Source organism: Nicotiana attenuata, unplaced genomic scaffold, assembly GCF_001879085.1.
Source record: "Nicotiana attenuata strain UT unplaced genomic scaffold, NIATTr2, whole genome shotgun sequence".
NCBI classification, from domain to species: Eukaryota; Viridiplantae; Streptophyta; class Magnoliopsida; order Solanales; family Solanaceae; genus Nicotiana; species Nicotiana attenuata.
Genome location: NW_017675052.1, coordinates 52843 through 71222, shown reverse-complemented (window position 1 = coordinate 71222; position 18380 = coordinate 52843). Strand labels below are relative to the sequence as shown.

Here is an 18380-nt window from a genome sequence, read left to right as displayed (position 1 = left end):
CTCTCTCTCTCTCTTCTATGAAGCTAAATTCCTTGTCTAAGGCTGTGATGGAACCTATTGGGTGATGAACTTCTTGTTTATGTGAATACAAATTGCTAGTTTAATCTTTATTTGTTCAACTTCGTGTTCGTTGTAGTTAATTGACAGGATCCTCAATTAGCTGTACCTATTTAGTGTGCATAACTTGAAAAAGAGTGCATATTTAGGATTACCCTAGATATAGAGGAATCTATAATTGCGGGTTTAAAGGCGGGATTAGGAATAACGAAGTCTTGGGTGCAATCTAAAGTGAATTGTGATTAAATAAAGCAAGTTAGTGTATCTCGGGAGAGTGCAATAGTAGATTACTGTGATTATTCGGGAGAGATTTGCGGTAAGATTCGCGTTCATGATTGATAGAGATGTGTGGGTAAATTTGTATGAGCATAAACAGAAGGGATTCCATCAATAGGGGAAATCATTGCCTTAGCTTTTCCTCATAATTGTTTACAACCTTATTAATTTAGTTACAGCCATTTAGTTACTTGCAAGCTAGTTGTTAAAGAATACTCAACTGAGAATTTGAATGTTTGAGAAGCTGGTGCTGAATACTTGGTGGGTTTGAAGATAGCGGTTGATAGGTTAACTCTCTGTGGATTCGACCCTGGGCGTAATACTCGGGTTATATTTGCAACGTCCGCAGAGTTCTTTTCTAGAAGGCATAGTTGGACGTGATCAGTGGGGCTTAGTTCTGTGAGACTTACGCCTCGGCCATCGAGGCTTACACCCGTACATGCCCAACGCTCAGCGTACTGGGCTCACCTAATAGAACTTTGTGCAATTGTATGTAACTAACCTTGTAAATCCTCAAATTTTCTTAAATCATTTGACTATTCAAACTTACTTTTTTCTTAATCATAAATCATTAAGTTGAGAGTATTTTATGTCATAATTAAAATAAAAATTATTCCACGTTATCCACTAAAGCTGCTATGATAGTTAATTATAAATAAATCTTTCATTTAAAAAGTATTTATTCATTAACTTTTGTTTGTCTTTACTATATAATAGTCCATAAATTTTTTTATAATTATTTATCTAAATATTTTTTTTTTCACGTTTACGAGATACAATACTTATTAATTTAATAGCTCACTATTAGCTAGTAACTATTTACAAATAATTGGTTTTCATGGTATTGTATGGTGAATTATGTGTCACTTTATTAACTTGTTGAAACTTAAAAATAAATGATGCCAGAGAATCATATTTAAATTATGAATTATATTTTTATATAAATTCTCTTTCAAATAGAAAGCATGTTAAATAAAAGGAGTATTTTAAGAAAAATATCAAATTATAATATCGAAATTCTTTCAAGATTCATTACTCCTTAAGAGATACATATAAGATTTCCTATCGAATACTTTACTTTTGATGTTTGAGTTGTAACGACGTTGCAGCTAATTTGCATATTATGATATAAGTCATGCTTTTCGTATTATTCATAGTTGATTTATAATTTATAAATATATAGATTATTTGCTATAATATAATTTTGATGTAATTTTTATAATTATTTTTTATTTTATACTATTTTAAAATTCTTGAAATTAGTAAAATAAAGATCCGTGGGACTTACACCCCATGTCTCAAGGTTTACGCCTCGCCCCTTTTGAAATCTTGGATCCGCCTCTGATCCTTAACTAAAGATCTCGGGTTCAAACCCTGGGTATGGAGTCGCCTTTGTTAGGGAGCGCTTTACCTCCAATGCGAGTCTTTCCGGCGCGAATCCAGATTTTATCAGACACCAATATGGATACCGAATACCGGATGATAAACCAAAAAAAAGAATAAAATTTCCAGGAACTCATCACTGTTTGGATTTCAAATCAAACCAGGCAGTCGTGAATATGCATGTCTAATTTTTCGGTTCCATTTAATAATATTTATGATTTTGTGGAGATAATAACTACATTATCCTAACAAGTTGCTTAAAGTAAATGCTGTATTTAGTTTTTTAGTCTTTTTATAAGGATGATTGAATAGTTTTATAAGTAGAAGTCTAGATATAATTGTTATAAAGAAGTATATAGATCGTGATGGGCGATAATTATATTTATGAATAATGGTTTCGTGAATATAATAGTTATATAATCCTAACAAGTTGCTTAATTAAAGTAAATGTTGTACTAGTATTTAATTATTCAGTCTTGTTGTAAACATGATTTAATAGTTTTATAAGCAGAAATCAACCTAGATTTTGTTATAAAGAAGTATATAGATCGTGAGGGGCTGTTGACAAAGACGTGGACATGTTTCAAACTTTCATTCATCACAAAGGAAAATAAAATAAAAAGTACGTTGTTAAGAAAAGACAACCTTAATGTGTAACATCATTAAACTAAGTACTGTAAATTGAAACGAGAACTTATTTTGAGATTGGTGATCAAGTTCATTAATTATGTTTATATTTTCACCAGTGAATTTTTCTATGCAGCGGCAGATCGAGAATTTAAACCTTGTGAGTCCTAAATTAAAAGAATAAGTATTAAAATATATACATTTGTATAATTTAATTTATACTCGTTTTTCACACATATGTATATATTTTGACCAGAGATGAACCCAGTATTTGAAACTAGCCGGTTACATGAGCGAATTGGTCAACCAGCATCCCAGTCAGACCTTTGATCTTAAGGGTTCCAAGCAAAACATATGATTATTTTTAACATATAAACACTTATATATTTAAAAAATTTGTCGAAGTCGTTATGAATTTGTCATTTGTTTAGGAGGTTATTTGATTATTAATATTTATAATAAGAAAGTAAGCCATTAAATCATCGTTGTAATTTCAAAATCTAAAGAATGGGCACTACATGGTGACAAATCAATGACATGTATATGAGGAGGCAGACCAATTCATTCATTTATCTTCTTTGAATTAATACTTGTATGCAACAAATGTTCTACCATTATAATTTAGTTACGTTGTTGGCTTATTCTTGTTAATGATCAGATCAACTTTGAGTTGGATCTACGTGTTTATGACCAATAATTTTGGATCTAAGATTTATACTACTATACATATCTCTACCCTTGGAGTTGGATGCGGTCTTTATCTGAATCCTGTATGAACGCGGAATGTTTTGTGCTCTGTACTGTCCTTTTTATATCTCTACCACTCACCAAGGCATCGATCATGTTTTTTTTTTTGGAGGAAACTAATCGAATTAATTAGCTGAATAAAGTTTCCAGAACTTGTCCAATTTATTGGTTCCACTTATGGTTTAGAATCTCGAAATTTTATAAAGAATATTCGATCACAAAGATATCAAAGACATCAAATACTATCGTTCTTAAAGATGCCAAAGTGATCCAGGGATAATTTTAGCTCAAAATGAACTTAAACTCTAGGTTGTTATCTTATATGTTCCAATGAAAATAATTTACATACTAAAACAAGAAAATAACAATGAACCAGGAACCAAAAGGGTAAATTAAAGGAAGGAGTTTAATGGAATTTCATTCGTTAAAAGAATTATATTGTATAAATAAGGCATAAAGCTAGTCTTTTTGGTCATATACAATCTATTGAATATCTTTGACACTAGGAGAACTTGTAGTAAAATGGTAAAGGAGGTTCTAAAATTATTTTTGGAAGTAGGTTCAAATCCTAGTATGATATTTTTGGATTCCTTTGTATAAATTTCTATCTCTTGGATAAGGATAGATTTGACCTCAACAATTAGAGCAAATTTAAAGGCAAACTTGAATCTTTAAGAGAAAAAATACCACATTATTTAATGAAAATATAATATTCAAACCAAAATTATCACATATTCTATTTTTAAATATAATTTCAAACTAAACATAAATTTGAAATACAGTATTTAAAGTAAACATACCATAATATTCTAATTTGAAATATAATATTCAAACCAAATATACCATAATATTTTAATTTGAAATATGATATTCAAACCAAATATATAGTATTCTAGTTTGGAATACGATATTCAAAGTAACTATACCACAATATTTTAAAATACAATATTCATACCAAAACATACTATAATTTTCTAATTTGGATATAATATTCAAACCAAACATACTACATTATTCTAATTTGAAATACAATAATCAAACTAAATATGCGATAATAGTCTAATTTGGAATACAATTTTCATTCAAATCAAATATATCGTCATATTCTAATTTAATTCACAATATTCAATTCAAATATAACATAATATTCTAATTTGAATATCATATTCAAACCAAACAAAATACAATATTCTAATTCATAAAAACTTATAAAGTAGGTATACAAGGTAAAATAAATTTATAAAGAATTTTTACCTACCTATACACTATTTGAAACTTTATCACCCTCCCTATTCAAGTTTTCAATTTAATTACATAGGCATATACAATTTACCAATTATATACACTTTAGGAATTAAATGAGTATCCCTTTATATGTTCTCTCTCCCTCCTGCTCTCTCTCTCTTTCTCCTGCTCTCTTTCTACGTCTCTCTCTCTCTCTCTCTCTCTCTCTCTCTCTCTCTCTCTCTCTCTCTCTCAATCCCTCATTCCAGTAATGTAGAGCAATGGGAAAGAGAGCAGCAATTCCACGTTTATTGAAATTCCAGGAATGTAGAGCTGAAGGTGTTGCACAATTGGTGTTCAAATTCCAATAATGTTGTATAATTGGTGTTAAAATTGAAATTGTCAATCAGTAAAATTTGAAGGTGTTTGACTCTCCACCATTGACATCCATTAAAAAGCTTTGAAGCTTTGAATTCGAATTTGAATTTTCAAAATCCATTATTTGTTTGGATTGGGTGTTGTTGCAAACAATTGGGAATTTTTTTGGAGTTTATATCTCAATTTTGAGGGTTTTTGGTGAAGATTAGACTTGATTTTGGCTGAATCTTAGATCGAAACTCGAAGAAGAAGAAGAAGAAGAAGAAGAACACATGACATACAATATACTTACGAAATTGATGTAAAGTTGTAGTATAAAAAATGAACTACCCGGGGAGAAAGGGGCAACCTCTCTATAGAAGGGAAGGAAAAGGGTTATCCGCTCATAATGATTGTAGAGTCTCTCGGGGTTGGAGGTCTAATAGTAGTCACATCAAGTCCTCCCCCTCTTACTCAGAATAGCTAGCGAGAGGAATACTACTGATTATCTATGAAAGAAGGCTTTTAAGAATGAAAAAAATCTTATCTTAAGGATAGAGAGCCCCCCGCCTGCCTTTTCAGATACGAGTGAGTGAGCGCTTTTTCTGCTATGAATGAATGACCTCTCCATTTATTTTCAAGCTTGCTCTTCAAACCGGCCTATCGCTCTCCTCTATGAAAAGGTTCTTCCGTAATCATTCTCAATAAGACATCCATTCCCCTTTCAAATGAAAAGAGAACTATACTTTTCTCTTCATCATTGAAATCCGCCATTCAATCGCAGTGCGGTGCTCTCAAATAGCTCAATCCTCTAAGGCGTATGTAAATTATATTCTGTTGTAAAATATATATATATATATATATATATATATATATATATATATATATATTTGAATGTTGTATGAAAGTTGAAAATAATTGTATAATGTAAGAATCGTTGTATAAAATTTGTATTGAAGTTATCAATACTATCTTTTTACATAAAGTTGTTGATATGTATCAAAATTGTATTAAGAGAGTAAGTTTTTATTGAAATTTTAGAGAGGAAGAAGCACACACCACAAACAAAATATATACAAATCAGATACAAGATATATACAAATCAAATATAAAATATATACGAAAGACATATTGTGACGACCCGACCCGACGTCTCATGAGAACCGCTCCGTTTTCCCCATTTTCATCTTCTTTATGCTTCATTATCCGTATCTTATGTGATCGAGTTGGTTTGGAGTGGTTTGATAAGAAATGAGACACTTAGTCTCTTTTAAGAAGGCTTAAGTTGGAAAAGTCAACCGGACGTTGACTTATGTGTTAGAGGGCTCGGATATGAATTTCAATGATTTGGTTAGCTTCGGGGGATGATTTGTGACTTAGGAGTGTGACCGGAAGTAATTTGGAGGTCCGGTGTAGAATTAGGCTTGAATTGGCGAAATTAGTATTTTGGCGATTTCCGGTTGATAGGTGAGATTTTGATTCGAGGGTCGGAGTGAAATTCCGAGAGTTGCTGTAGCTTCGTCATGTGATTTGGGATATGTGTGCAAAATTTCAGGTGATTCGGAGGTGATTTGGTTGGTTTTTGATCGAATGCGAGTTTCGGAAGAATTTGAAGAACTTAGGCTTGGATTTGATGTAATTTGATGGTTTTAGCGTTTTGATGGTTTTAGTGTTAATCGTGGTGTTTTGATGATTGGAGCAAGTTTGAATAAGACATTGGATCATGTTTGTGTTTTTGGTTGAGGTCCCGGGGGCCTCGGGGTGAGATCGGATGGTTAAACGGAGAGTTTTGGAATTTTTGCATGTTAAAGGACTGCTGGTATCTGGTATCTTCGCACCTGCGGTTATGGGACCGCAGGTGCAGTTGCACAGAAGCGAAGGGAGGATCGCAGAAGCGATATTTGGCCTGGGTGTTATTTTGGAGGAGCCGCATCTGTGAAGACGCAGATGCGGGAATGAGGTCGCAGAAGCGGGCCTTGGGACTTTGGGAATTTCCGCAAAGCAGAAGAAGGCCGCAGAAGCGGAAGTCGCAGAAGCGACAATTGGACCGCAGAAGCGAGATGACTGGACAGATTCATTAATTATTCACCTTCGCGAAATTTTGAAAGGGTTTCATATTGCACTTCGGACTTGGAGATGTTTTTGGGCGATTTCGAAGAGGGTTTCGAGAGCTTTGATCAGGTATGAATTCTTGGACTTAGAAAATAATTTTATGGTGTAAATACATGGATTAGAACTGAAAACTCAAGGAATTAAAGGTCAAAAAATGGTGGTTTAGGGCTTGAACCTAAGAGAGCTTAAATTAGGGATTTGAGGGGTCAAATGGACTTCGATTCTTGTGATTTTGATATGTATAGACTCGTGGCGAGATAAGGAATCCATTGATGTGAAAATTTCTGAGTTTTGAGAAGTGGGTCCGGGGCTCGGGTTTTGCTAATTTCGAGATTTCAGTTATTTTTCGATTGTTTTCGCCTGGGTATTGTTCCTATAGCATAATGTGACGTATTCGTTATGGTTTTGGTCAAATTTGACGCACGAGGAGGTCGATTTGAGAGGCAAAGGCATAGCGAGCTAGGATTTTGGCCGGTTTGAGGTTAGTAATAAATGTAAATGCTGTGTTGAGGGTTTGAAACCCCGAATTTGCATAACGTAGTGCTATGTTGAGGTGACTTGCACGCCGGATAACGGGCGTGGGGTAGAGCACCGTCGGGGATCGTGACTTGGTCCGTCCCGCTTAATAAAATTACTACCTAATTGATTGTAGCTTAGTAATATCCTTATAAAAATGGATTAATTGTCATAATTGGACTTCGTGCAAACTACTTGAATCCTTCAGGGATTGTTTTTACTGGTTTCTTACTATAATTATAGTTATTGAACTCAGTCCTGGTATTTAATACTGTTTTGTAAACTCAGCCATTTTTCTCAAAGTAGAAACTAAATTAATATTTTTAAATGAAGTTTGGGCTGAATATTTTTTTATATTATTGTGCCCGAGAGGCTTATGTGATTTTGGACTGAGTATGGGATCGGGTTGCACGCCGCAGCGGTATGATAATGATATTGATGCGAGGCCGAGGGCCTGTTTGATGCCACGATATGGCTTATTATTGCGCTTGGGCTGTAAGGGGCCCCTCCCGGAGTCTGCACACCCCCAGTGAGCACCGTCGACGATAAATAAATGGAGCAGGCTGCACGCTGCAGCGGGTACTGGAGAGTACCGGTTTATGTGTTGCATTGCATATTTAATTGTCATTTATTCTTAATCTGTTGTGGTGTTTTTATAATTGTCTTCACTGTTCTACTGTGTAGTGCTACTGGTTCATGTTGCTGTATTTATAGGTTTACTTTGTGCCTATTTAGGATTTCTTATTTTCAGACTTTATTTATGTTTATTACTTTCTGGGTTGGGAGTACTCACATTACTCCCTGCACCTTGTGTGCAGATTCAGGCGCACCCACTGAGGCTGAGTGAGATCTTTCTCTGCCTAGCATCACATTCGGGAGATTCAAGGTAGCTGCAAATTGACGTTCGCAGTCCTGATCTTCCTTCTATCTTATTTATTTATTCCCGCATTTTTAGAGAACAATATGTAGTTGGTTAATACTCATGCATTAGAGGCTCAGACTTGTGACACCGGATTCTATGGGCTGAGTAGTATTTTTATATTTTGGGCTTTCCGAATGTTTGAATTAATTTTCGGATTTCCGCATTTAACTTGGTATTTTAGTTGTGAAAATTTATTTATCCACTGTGATTAATCGGTTAAGGTTGTCTAGATGGTCGGGCTTGCCTAGCAGTGTGTTGGGCGCCATCACCACCGGGGTTGGGTCGTGACACATATTGTATAAAAATTGTATTTTTGTATGATATTGTAGTTGTATTTAACTGGGTAGAAATAATGTATGAAAGTTGTAGATAATGTAACGACCCGACCGGTCGTTTTGAGCTCTAGCGCGCCGTTCAACAGTTTGAGGCCATGAGCAGCTTCATTTTAAGTATTACAACTTGTAAGCGTGGCCGGAATTGAATTTCGGGAAGCTCGGAGTTGACTTGGAGAGGAAATTCTCATTTCGAAAGCTCTAAGTTAAGAGAATTGACTAGGATGGGATTTCAGAGTAAACGACCTCAGAATCGGGATCTGAAGGTTCCAGTAGGTTCGTATAATGATTTCGGACTTGGGCGTATGCCCGAATCAGGTTTTGGATGACCCGAGAATGTTTTGGCGCCTATTGTGGAAGTTAGCATTTTGGAGGAAATTTCATAAGTTTGGGTTGAAGTGCATTTCTGTGTTATTGATGTCCGTTTGGGATTCCAAGTCTAGGAGTAGCTCCGTATGGTCATTCTGGAGTTGGGAGCGCGATTGGAAGTGAATTCGGATGCCCGTGGGTCATTTTGGGGTCATTTGGCTAAAGATAGAAATTTAAAGGTTTTTGAGAAGTTTGATCGGAGGTGGAATTTTTGATACTGGGGTCGGAATCCGATTCCGAAAGTTGGAGTAGGTCCGTAATATTGAATATGACTTGTGTGCTAAATTTGAAGTCAATCGGACGTGATTTGATAGGTTTAAACATCGGAAGTAGAAGTTTGAAATTCTAAAGTTCATAAAGCTTGGATTGGAGGTCGATTCATGGTTTTAGAATTGTTTGATATGATTTGAGGCCTCGAGCAAGTCCATAATGTGTTTTGGGACTGGTTGGTATGATTGGTTGGGGTCCCGGGGGCCTCGGGTGGATTCTGGGTGGTTAACGGATCGAAAATGGAATTTATGGAAGGCTGAAGTTGCTGGTATAACCGCACCTGCAAGAATTGGGCCGCAGGTGCGGAGCCGCAGAAGCGGCCAGAGAAGCCGCAGATACGGTTTGGACCAGAAGTGAAGGGGACCGCAGATGCGGTCAAGCAGCCGCAGAAGCGGGACCGCACCTGCGGCGGTCGAATCGCAGAAACGGAAGGGAGGGCCTGGTGAGATATCCGCAGAAACGGTAGAAGTGCCGCATCTGCGGAACCGCAGGAGCGGTCAAGGGACCGCAGGTGCGGGAGTGCTGGAGACAGAATGGTTCTTTTGAAATTTGGGGGTTTGGTCATTTTCCCCCATTTTTCATTGGGTGTGGACGATTTTGGAGAGCTTCAAGTGGGATTTTTCATCATCAACGACAACGTAAGCTAATCCCACCTATCTTGAGTTAATATATTAATTATGTATGGATTTTAGCATGTAAAATTGGTAGAAATTTGGGGGTTTGAGGAAAACCTAGAAAATTGATATTCTTGGAATTTGACCACGATTTTGGGTATGAATTGAGAGTAAATTATATATTTGAGTTCGTGGAGTCATGGGTAAGCTTAATCTTCGAAAATTTTCGGGATCCGGGCACATGGGCCCGAGGGCATTTTTGTCAACTTTTCGATCGGGGTTAGGAATTATTATAAATTGGATTGTAATGAGCACTCGAGCATATACTAATGGATTTGAATAACTATTGGCTAGTTTCGGAGCAAGTAGCATCAATTTGAGTCTTCGGAAGGGCGTGGAAGGCCAGATATGGATCTTCGGAGCGAGGTGAGTCTCCTTTCTAACCTTGTAAGAGGGAATTATCCCCATAGGTAAGTTAATTGGTTATGTGCTCCTATTTGTGGGGGCTACGTACGCACGAGGTGACGAGAGTCCGTGCGTAGCTACTATTATGTTTAAGTCCGGGTAGTCTAGGACCCAAAAGTATGTTATACTTGGAATATTTGTAATCTTATTGACAGTTTGATTTGTTTAAATCACGTCGAATTAGTAAGTGAATTTCTAAAAAGATCTACCTTCATTTTCTTGAATTGTTAAAAGAGAATTGGCTTTTCCTTGGATAATTATTCCCTGATAAATTCATGATTGACTGATTGTTGTGTTTATATGTATTTGACCGCGTCACATGTATGATTCGCGAGCGGGGTAATAGATGCATCTACGGTTCGGGCCGCTCGACCCTCGGCAGTGCACATTTTATATTTATGTTGGATCGGGCCGTACGACCTCGGCATGAGTTGCGCCTGTTTGAATTGCTTGTCTTGAGATTTATTGATATTGCCATCTGCTCTCCCCGACTTGAGATAATTGTTAATTAATGGATTATGAATTCGGAGACTTTTAATAAAAAGGAACTTTTACCTGTTTAGTAATTCATTTGAATCTACTGCTGTCCTTAATAAATTCGTGAGTCATCGCTTTAATAACATTATTATTTGACCATTAGTAAGTATTGAAGTTGTCATCTCGTCTCTACTTCTTCGAGATTAGGCGAAATACTTACTGAGTACACGTTGTTTACGTACTCATGCTACACTTGCTGTGCATTTTATTGCACAGGTACAAGTATTTCTATTGGCCCATTGGGCGTAGCAGCATGGGCAACCCGGAGACTAGGTGAGCTGTATTTCCTCGAGGCGACCCGCAACTAGTATAGTCTCTCTCTCTCAGAATTGTATTTACTTTCTGTCCAATTGTGTTCCGGACAGCTGTTGTACTTTATTCAAATTCTTAGAAATTGCTCATGCACTTGTGACACCGGGTTCTGGGATGGTTACAAAGTATTTTGTATTAATTGCCTATCATTTAATTTGAATTGAAGCGATCATCTTTTATTTGGTAAATTTGGAGGAAAATCATAGATTTCAAGAGTATTAAAAAGAGAATTTAATTAAGTATTTTGGTTGGCTTGCCTGACAGTGGTGTTCGGCGCCATCACGACCCTTAGTGGATTTTGGGTCGTGACAGATAAATTGTAAATAAGTTGTATAATATATAATTAGTTGTATGAAATTTGTATTTACTATGTATAAATCAGATACAAAAGACATATTGTATAAAGTATTTAAGTTGAATGATATTGTAGTTGTATTTAACTATGTAGAAATAATGTATAAAAGTTGTAGATAAGTTGTATAATATATAATTAGTTGTATGAAATTTATTTTTACGATGTATAAATCAGATACAAAATATACAAAAGACATATTGTATAAAATTTGTATAAAAATATCAAATATTAAATGCGAAAAATTCTACTGCTACTTTTATTTATTAATTTTAAAACAAAGGAAGATAAAAGAAAAGAAATGATCAAACAAATAGGGGGCATATCTCTTATTATTGATTTTGTTCAGTTGTTCTCCAGGCAAGAGTGAAAGACTAACCAATATGGCCCCTACCCTTAGACACTTGAATTTATTTGATAGTTCCACTTTAATGGGACTGTATGGCATCAGTGATTATGCGTGACAAAGGGGAAATGAGAAATCTCACTTTCTTAAAAAAAAAAGAACATCTTCACATCAGAAGATTAAAAGAAAAATATAGAAGAAAGGGAAACTAACCGAAAGGAAACGCATTTTTTTTTACTCTCTTTTCAGAATATAATTAATATTACTAGTACTTTGAAATAGATTAAAATTTTGGTGTCGAGATTTAAAAAGTTTTCAATCTCCTAGAGTAATATCTTGAAAAGGGTGGAAGATCTGAGGGGAGAGAGGAGAGAAAAAGGGAAATGGTATAACTAAATCCCTTGATTGAATACACTAATAATAGATTGTGAGTTTTTTAAAGTGGAATGTATATAATTTGTAGTTAAAACGTGTTTAGGTCGGATAAATATAAAAATTTGAATATTTTTCATAATAATATTTCAAATAATGTATTGAAAGAAAAAAAATCCCAATTTATAAAGCAGGATATGGTGTTATAAGTGTTATAGTGGGCGTATATTTCCCAATTTCAAAAGGGAGAAGAAGGCCCAAAAGGAAACAAAGAATTGGTCCAAGAACAATAATGATACGATTCAAAATAGGAAAATTTACCTCATATACCAAATGTTGATACCTGCTTTATTATAAATAAATATCCTTTTAAAAAATTATCTCCTATAGCTACCTTTTAATTTTTATAGTAAAATATATATTTATGACCACTTTCTACCTTTAAGCCATTAAATATGTTATATATTATTTATCTCTCTCCTCTCTCCTCCTTTCTCTTTCCTCTTTCTTCTCTTTTCCCCCCAGTTTTTACCTCCCCTGATTTTAGAAACCCTAGCAGGATTTGTGTTCCGCCAACGACAAATCCGGCTGGTGACCACTTCCCCCCTTTCTTGTTGTGTCACCCCGACAATTTTCTTCACACAGTTGTGTTACACATTCTAAATTTTCTTAAATTTTGCATTGATTGTTCATGTTTGCCTTGTGAGATCTGAAGAAGTTCTGTCTCTAGTTTCCGTTTGATCCTTTAAACTGGTGCTTCTTCAACAACTGTATTCATTTAACAGGCGGCAATGCCCCACATGGCGATGGCCTGGATATCGGTGGATTGGGGATGGAGTTTGGGGCCGAGTAACTTGATGAGTCTGTTACCTTTTTTTTCCATTGTATTTCAATGTATCTCGCTGTATTCCATGTATTTCATTGTATTCACTATCATTTTTTTCATTGTATTTCAATGTATCTCGTTGTATTCCATGTATTTCATTGTATTCACTGTCTCGCTGTATTCCATGAATGTATTCATATGTTTTTTTAATTAATATAATTTATGTATTCAGATGTATATATGTATTCAAATGTATCTGTAGTATGCGTTCATATGTTTTTGCACTATAGATGACCTGCTATACTTCATGTATTCAATGTATTTTTATGTATTTAACTGTATTCAATGTAATTATATAATTTCAATATATAATTCTATTTGTAAAGATACCACTAAAAAATATTTTAGTAAAGATACCATTAAAAAAAGAAAGGATGGATTGAATCTCTGAAGATTGCTCTATTTTTTGGGGTCTTTTTCGGTTGAGAATCTTTTCTATAACTGGAAATACAAATTTTGTGTATTATAATTGAGTTTGTTAGTTATATTAGGAGTCTATTGCGTTAATTGATTTACTTACCATTTTTAAACTGCTGAAGACCCTTTTTCCCGTAAATTTACTGTATTCACTAATACAACTCGCGAATACAGTCGAATACATTCTCTGCTTAGCTGGATTCCCCTGTTTTTCGCCGAGTTTTGCTACTATATTCATCTATAGCAATTTAGTAAATGGTAACTATAGCAAGCTAATAATCGCTAAAATATAGTGGTTTCTGAAAATTTGTCTTCAAAATATCCGTTTTATGTGCATTTACAGTTATCTACTGCGTCAATAGTCTGTGTATTTATTAAATAAACTATGTAAATCTATCTATATGGAGAATAATCCATTGGTTTTGTGTAAATTCTAGATGTATGCACACGTGTTTTTTTAATCTTTTCCTAACTTTCGTTATCGATTTCATCAACATAAACTTCAATTCTATTTGCTGATCGATCAGATTCCATGTGTAACTCGGTCTTGAATTTGGTTTGTCTCCGTTTCTTCTTCTTTTTTCTTTTTTAATAATTATTTGGTATCTGACATCCAATACCTCTCTCATTAATGTATTTGTCTTTGTTTCATTTGTATTCAGTTGATGGGCTATGTGCTTGGCACTTGTTTTGCTGCAAATTTATTTTTACTAATCCTGGTTTTATTCAGTTTTTTGGTAGGATGATTTCCTGTGGTTCTGATCCAAATTTGTTTGAACATTTGTTAATCGAACGAAATTGTCTATACCTTGTTGATCATGAAAATTGTCAAAAAAAACAACGTGTTATTGATTGTTTCCTTGTGCTTATTTGTGTTTAAATTAAAACTGGAACTGTATCAGATGGCATCAGTAGAATTTTCATATTCTTTATGATTACTGTTGCTTTATGCCATTCATTTGCCTTTTCTTGATTTAGTTCTTTTATATGTTTGATGTTTGACATTTGGTTCTATATAGAACGTAAAAGTGGGCTCGTCTATATACATACAGTCAAACCTCTCGACGTTCCGATATTTTTGGTTGCTATAGTGAAGTGTTATTATACTACAATAACAACAACAACATACCCAGTATAATCTCACATAGTGGGGTCTGGGGAGAATAGTATGTACGCAGACCTTACCCCTACCTTGTGGAGGTAAAGGCGCTGTTTTCCATAGACCCTCGGCTTAGAAAAGCATAGGTACCACAATAATAACAAGAAAACAAGACGGGACAACACCGAAAAATCATGTAAAAGCAGCATACATAACAAGATAGTAAGATGATCGAAGTGCCAAAAACGACAGGTATTCAAAGAAACCTAATACCAACCAAATGCGAAAGTACGTACTAACACTACCGGTATGAATAATCTAGACTACCTAACCTACTATCCAATCTTCGACCTTAAACACCTTCCTTTCAAGGGTCATGTTCTCGTTTTTTGAGCTGATGGTTTATCGGAAATAGCATCTCTACCTGAGTTAGAGGGAAAGTGTGTGTACACACTACCCCTCCTCAAATCCTACTTGTGGAACTACACTAGATTTATTGTTGTTGTTGTTGTTGTATTACCATACATAGCACTTTGCTTGTCTGCAGCTCTTTGCTCTTCATGTTTTCTTAAGTTGAGTGATTCTTAAACAACCATTTTTTTTTTTTTTCCTGAATGTGAATTTTCTTCAAGTATAGATTAATTGTGCAGCTAACTGTTTCATGGTGAAAGGTGCACTAGTATATCTTGGTCTAGAGACGGGACATTTTATTGTTGAATTACTATAACATGCTAATTTTCAGCATTTTGCTCTTCTTTTCATTGGCAGCAAGGAGAATTAGGATTTCGGAAAATCCATATGTTGAGCTTTTAACATGAGTGAGATATCTTCAAATATCTTGAATGAACTCCGACCGCACCAATTTCTTCCTTTTGCGAGTTTTTGCATGTGAATAGCTGGAAATATGAAAGATAAAGGAAGAAATTCTCGACTGAGCTGATTTTGTGAACAATTTTCACTTTGACTCTGTAGTTGTACCAGTGATTTGTTACCTTAAATTATACTTGCAAAATAATTATTTGAAGTACTTACAAGATGGCTGATGGGAAGGATATCCAACCACTTGTTATTGACAACGGAAGTGTAACGAGCAAGGTTAGTTAGAAAAAAAACTGCTTATAATTTTAGCTCCATGTATAGTGTTAACTACATTCAGAGGTGGACCTATGTATAACATTGAGGGGTCACCAGACCCCATAACTTCGGTTTTGAAATGGTTTATCCAAATAAATTGGTACCATGAACACTAAAAGTCTTCGAGGAATACTGGTTTTGCAGAATACTGGTGTCTCCGTTGCGTTAAAATCCTGGGTCCGCCTCTGATTACATTGCTCCTAATGTGACCTACTAATGAATAATAACTGCGTAGTTTGTTTCTTTAGGTTGGCTTTGCTGGAGATGATTCTCCTAGGGCCGTTTTTCCAAGTATAATTGCTCGTCCTCGTCACACTGGCGTCATATTTGGAATGGGACAAAAAGATGCCTATATTGGTGAGGAAGCTCGGTATAGAAGATTTTACTTTTCTCCGAGATATCCAATTGAAGATGGTATCATAAGAGACCGGGATGATATGGAGAAAATCTGGCACCATACATTTTACAATGAGCTCGCTGTTGCTCCCGAGGAGCATCCCGTTCTTCTGACTGATGCACCATTTAAACCCAAGGCAAATCGAGAGAAAATGACTCAAATCATATTTGAATCATTCAATGTGCCAGCCATGTATGTTGCAATCCAGGCCATTCTTCCTCTGTTTGCTAGCGGTTATACAACTGGTAAGCAGCAGAAGAATACCAGCATATGCTGGTTCCTTACAGTTTTAATTGGTCACTAATTCGTTTGTTGTTCTTCGACAAGGTATTGTGCTTGATTCTGGTTCTACTGTGAGCCACGCTGTCCCTATTTATGAGGGACATGCGCTTCCTCATGCTATCTCGCGATTAGGTCTTGGTGGCCGTGATCTTACAGAATATCTTATGAAGATTCTCGAGGAGAGTGGTTACTGGTTACCAATTTAGATGTGCCGGTGCTTTAGAAATTGTTCGTCAATTAAAGGAGATGATTACTTATATTGCATTGGATTTTGAACAGGAGATTGACAAGGCAAAAGGATATAGCTCATCATCTGCAAACGGCTATGTGCTTCCTGATGAACAATGCTTCGCTCTTGGTTCCGAGGGGTCAGGTTGCCCTGATGTCTTAGCTCATGGTTCTGAAAGGTTTCGGTGTCCTGAAGTCCTCTTTCGACCATCATTGGTTGGAAAGGACACGACAGGAATTCATGAAAAAATCTACAACTCAATCATGAGATGCGTTGTTGATATTAGGAAAAATTTATTCACAAACATTGTGCTTAGTGGTGGCTCGACTATGTTTCCTGGCATAGCAGAACGTACGAGCAAGGAAATAACTGCTCTTGCTCCGAGCAACACGAAGATCAAGGTGATTGCACCACCCGAGAGGAAGTACAGTGCCTGGATAAGAGGATCAATTCTAGCTTCCCTCACTACTTTCAAACAAGTTAGTTTCTCCTCGCCTTTTTATTTGACTGATCAATAAATCAAATCAATTACGTGTAAGTCTCAAATAATTGGTTTAGCACTAAGATCCATATGTTGCATATGCAGATGTGTTTAGCAAAAGGCGTGTATGATGAATATGGTCCCTCAATTATCCACAGATGGTGTTTCTAAGCTTGGTGAAGATGTTAATACTGGTTTTGTTATCAGTTTACAAGGTAAAGGTTTTTGTTCATACTTTTCTATTGTGGTTTGAAAATTCAACAGACAGAAAGAAGCATTTTGTCCCACTTTGGCAAGAAAAAATAAGTGACAGTTGATTTCAGATCAAAAGTTTCTTGGTTTTTTAGAGAAAGGCAACACAAGTAATTATTAAAAGCTTGTTTGGATGGTCGTTATATATTGTTTCATAATATATCATATCATATTGTATTATATTGTACTGTATCGTTTGATGAATATAATGTTTGGATAGATGTATCATTTGCCATTGTTTCATAATGTCACGCACTCAGTGACATGAAGAATAAACTTGCATTATTACATAGAAAAAGAATGGTACAAGGTAGAATTATTATATAAAAAGGTAGGGTAAAGGATAAAATAGGATTATTTAATAATAATAAAGGGCAAGATGAGAGAAAAAGACAAGGTAACGACGCAGCGACACCAAATTGATCGTTACATAAAGTGGTACTTTTCGTCGTCATTTAACGACAGGTTTAACGATACAATACAATGAAATTTAAGTAACGATCAAAACAAAAATTATATTTTAGGTAACAAATCGATACGACACAATACGTAACAACCATCCAAACATGTTGTAACTGCAGTTTACTGTGCAAAGAGCTAACAAAAAGCTAGGCCTCTTTCCAGTTGAGATTTAAGCATGGATTTTTTGTTTCTTTACTTTTTCCTTTCTTTTTCTTCCTTTTTTGTATGTACTAACCTGATTTTAAATTTTGTTGCTTCGTCATTGTTACTTTTTGTAAGTTATTTTGTAGTTTATTCAGTAATTTGGAAACTCATCAAATTAAAAAGCTTACCATTAATGATCGATGCAAGCTCGAAGTTCCATTAATAACAGAACCACAGAAGGGTTAATACTAAATACACCAACTAAAGAAGGCATAATCGTTCGGGACCTTCTGAACTTAGGCACTGTTTTTTCGATGCGCACCTGAATTATTTTTTGTCCTAATTATCCGTTTGATAAATCGAAGTCTTAAACCTTTAGATGTTGACGCGATGAAGAGCATGACTAC

At 35.3% G+C, this 18380-nt stretch overlaps 1 pseudogene; it reads left to right on the top strand.

The window, feature by feature from the left end:
* Positions 1-14864: 14864 nt before the first annotated feature.
* Positions 14865-17501, top strand: LOC109219607 (annotated as a pseudogene).
* Positions 17502-18380: the final 879 nt, after the last annotated feature.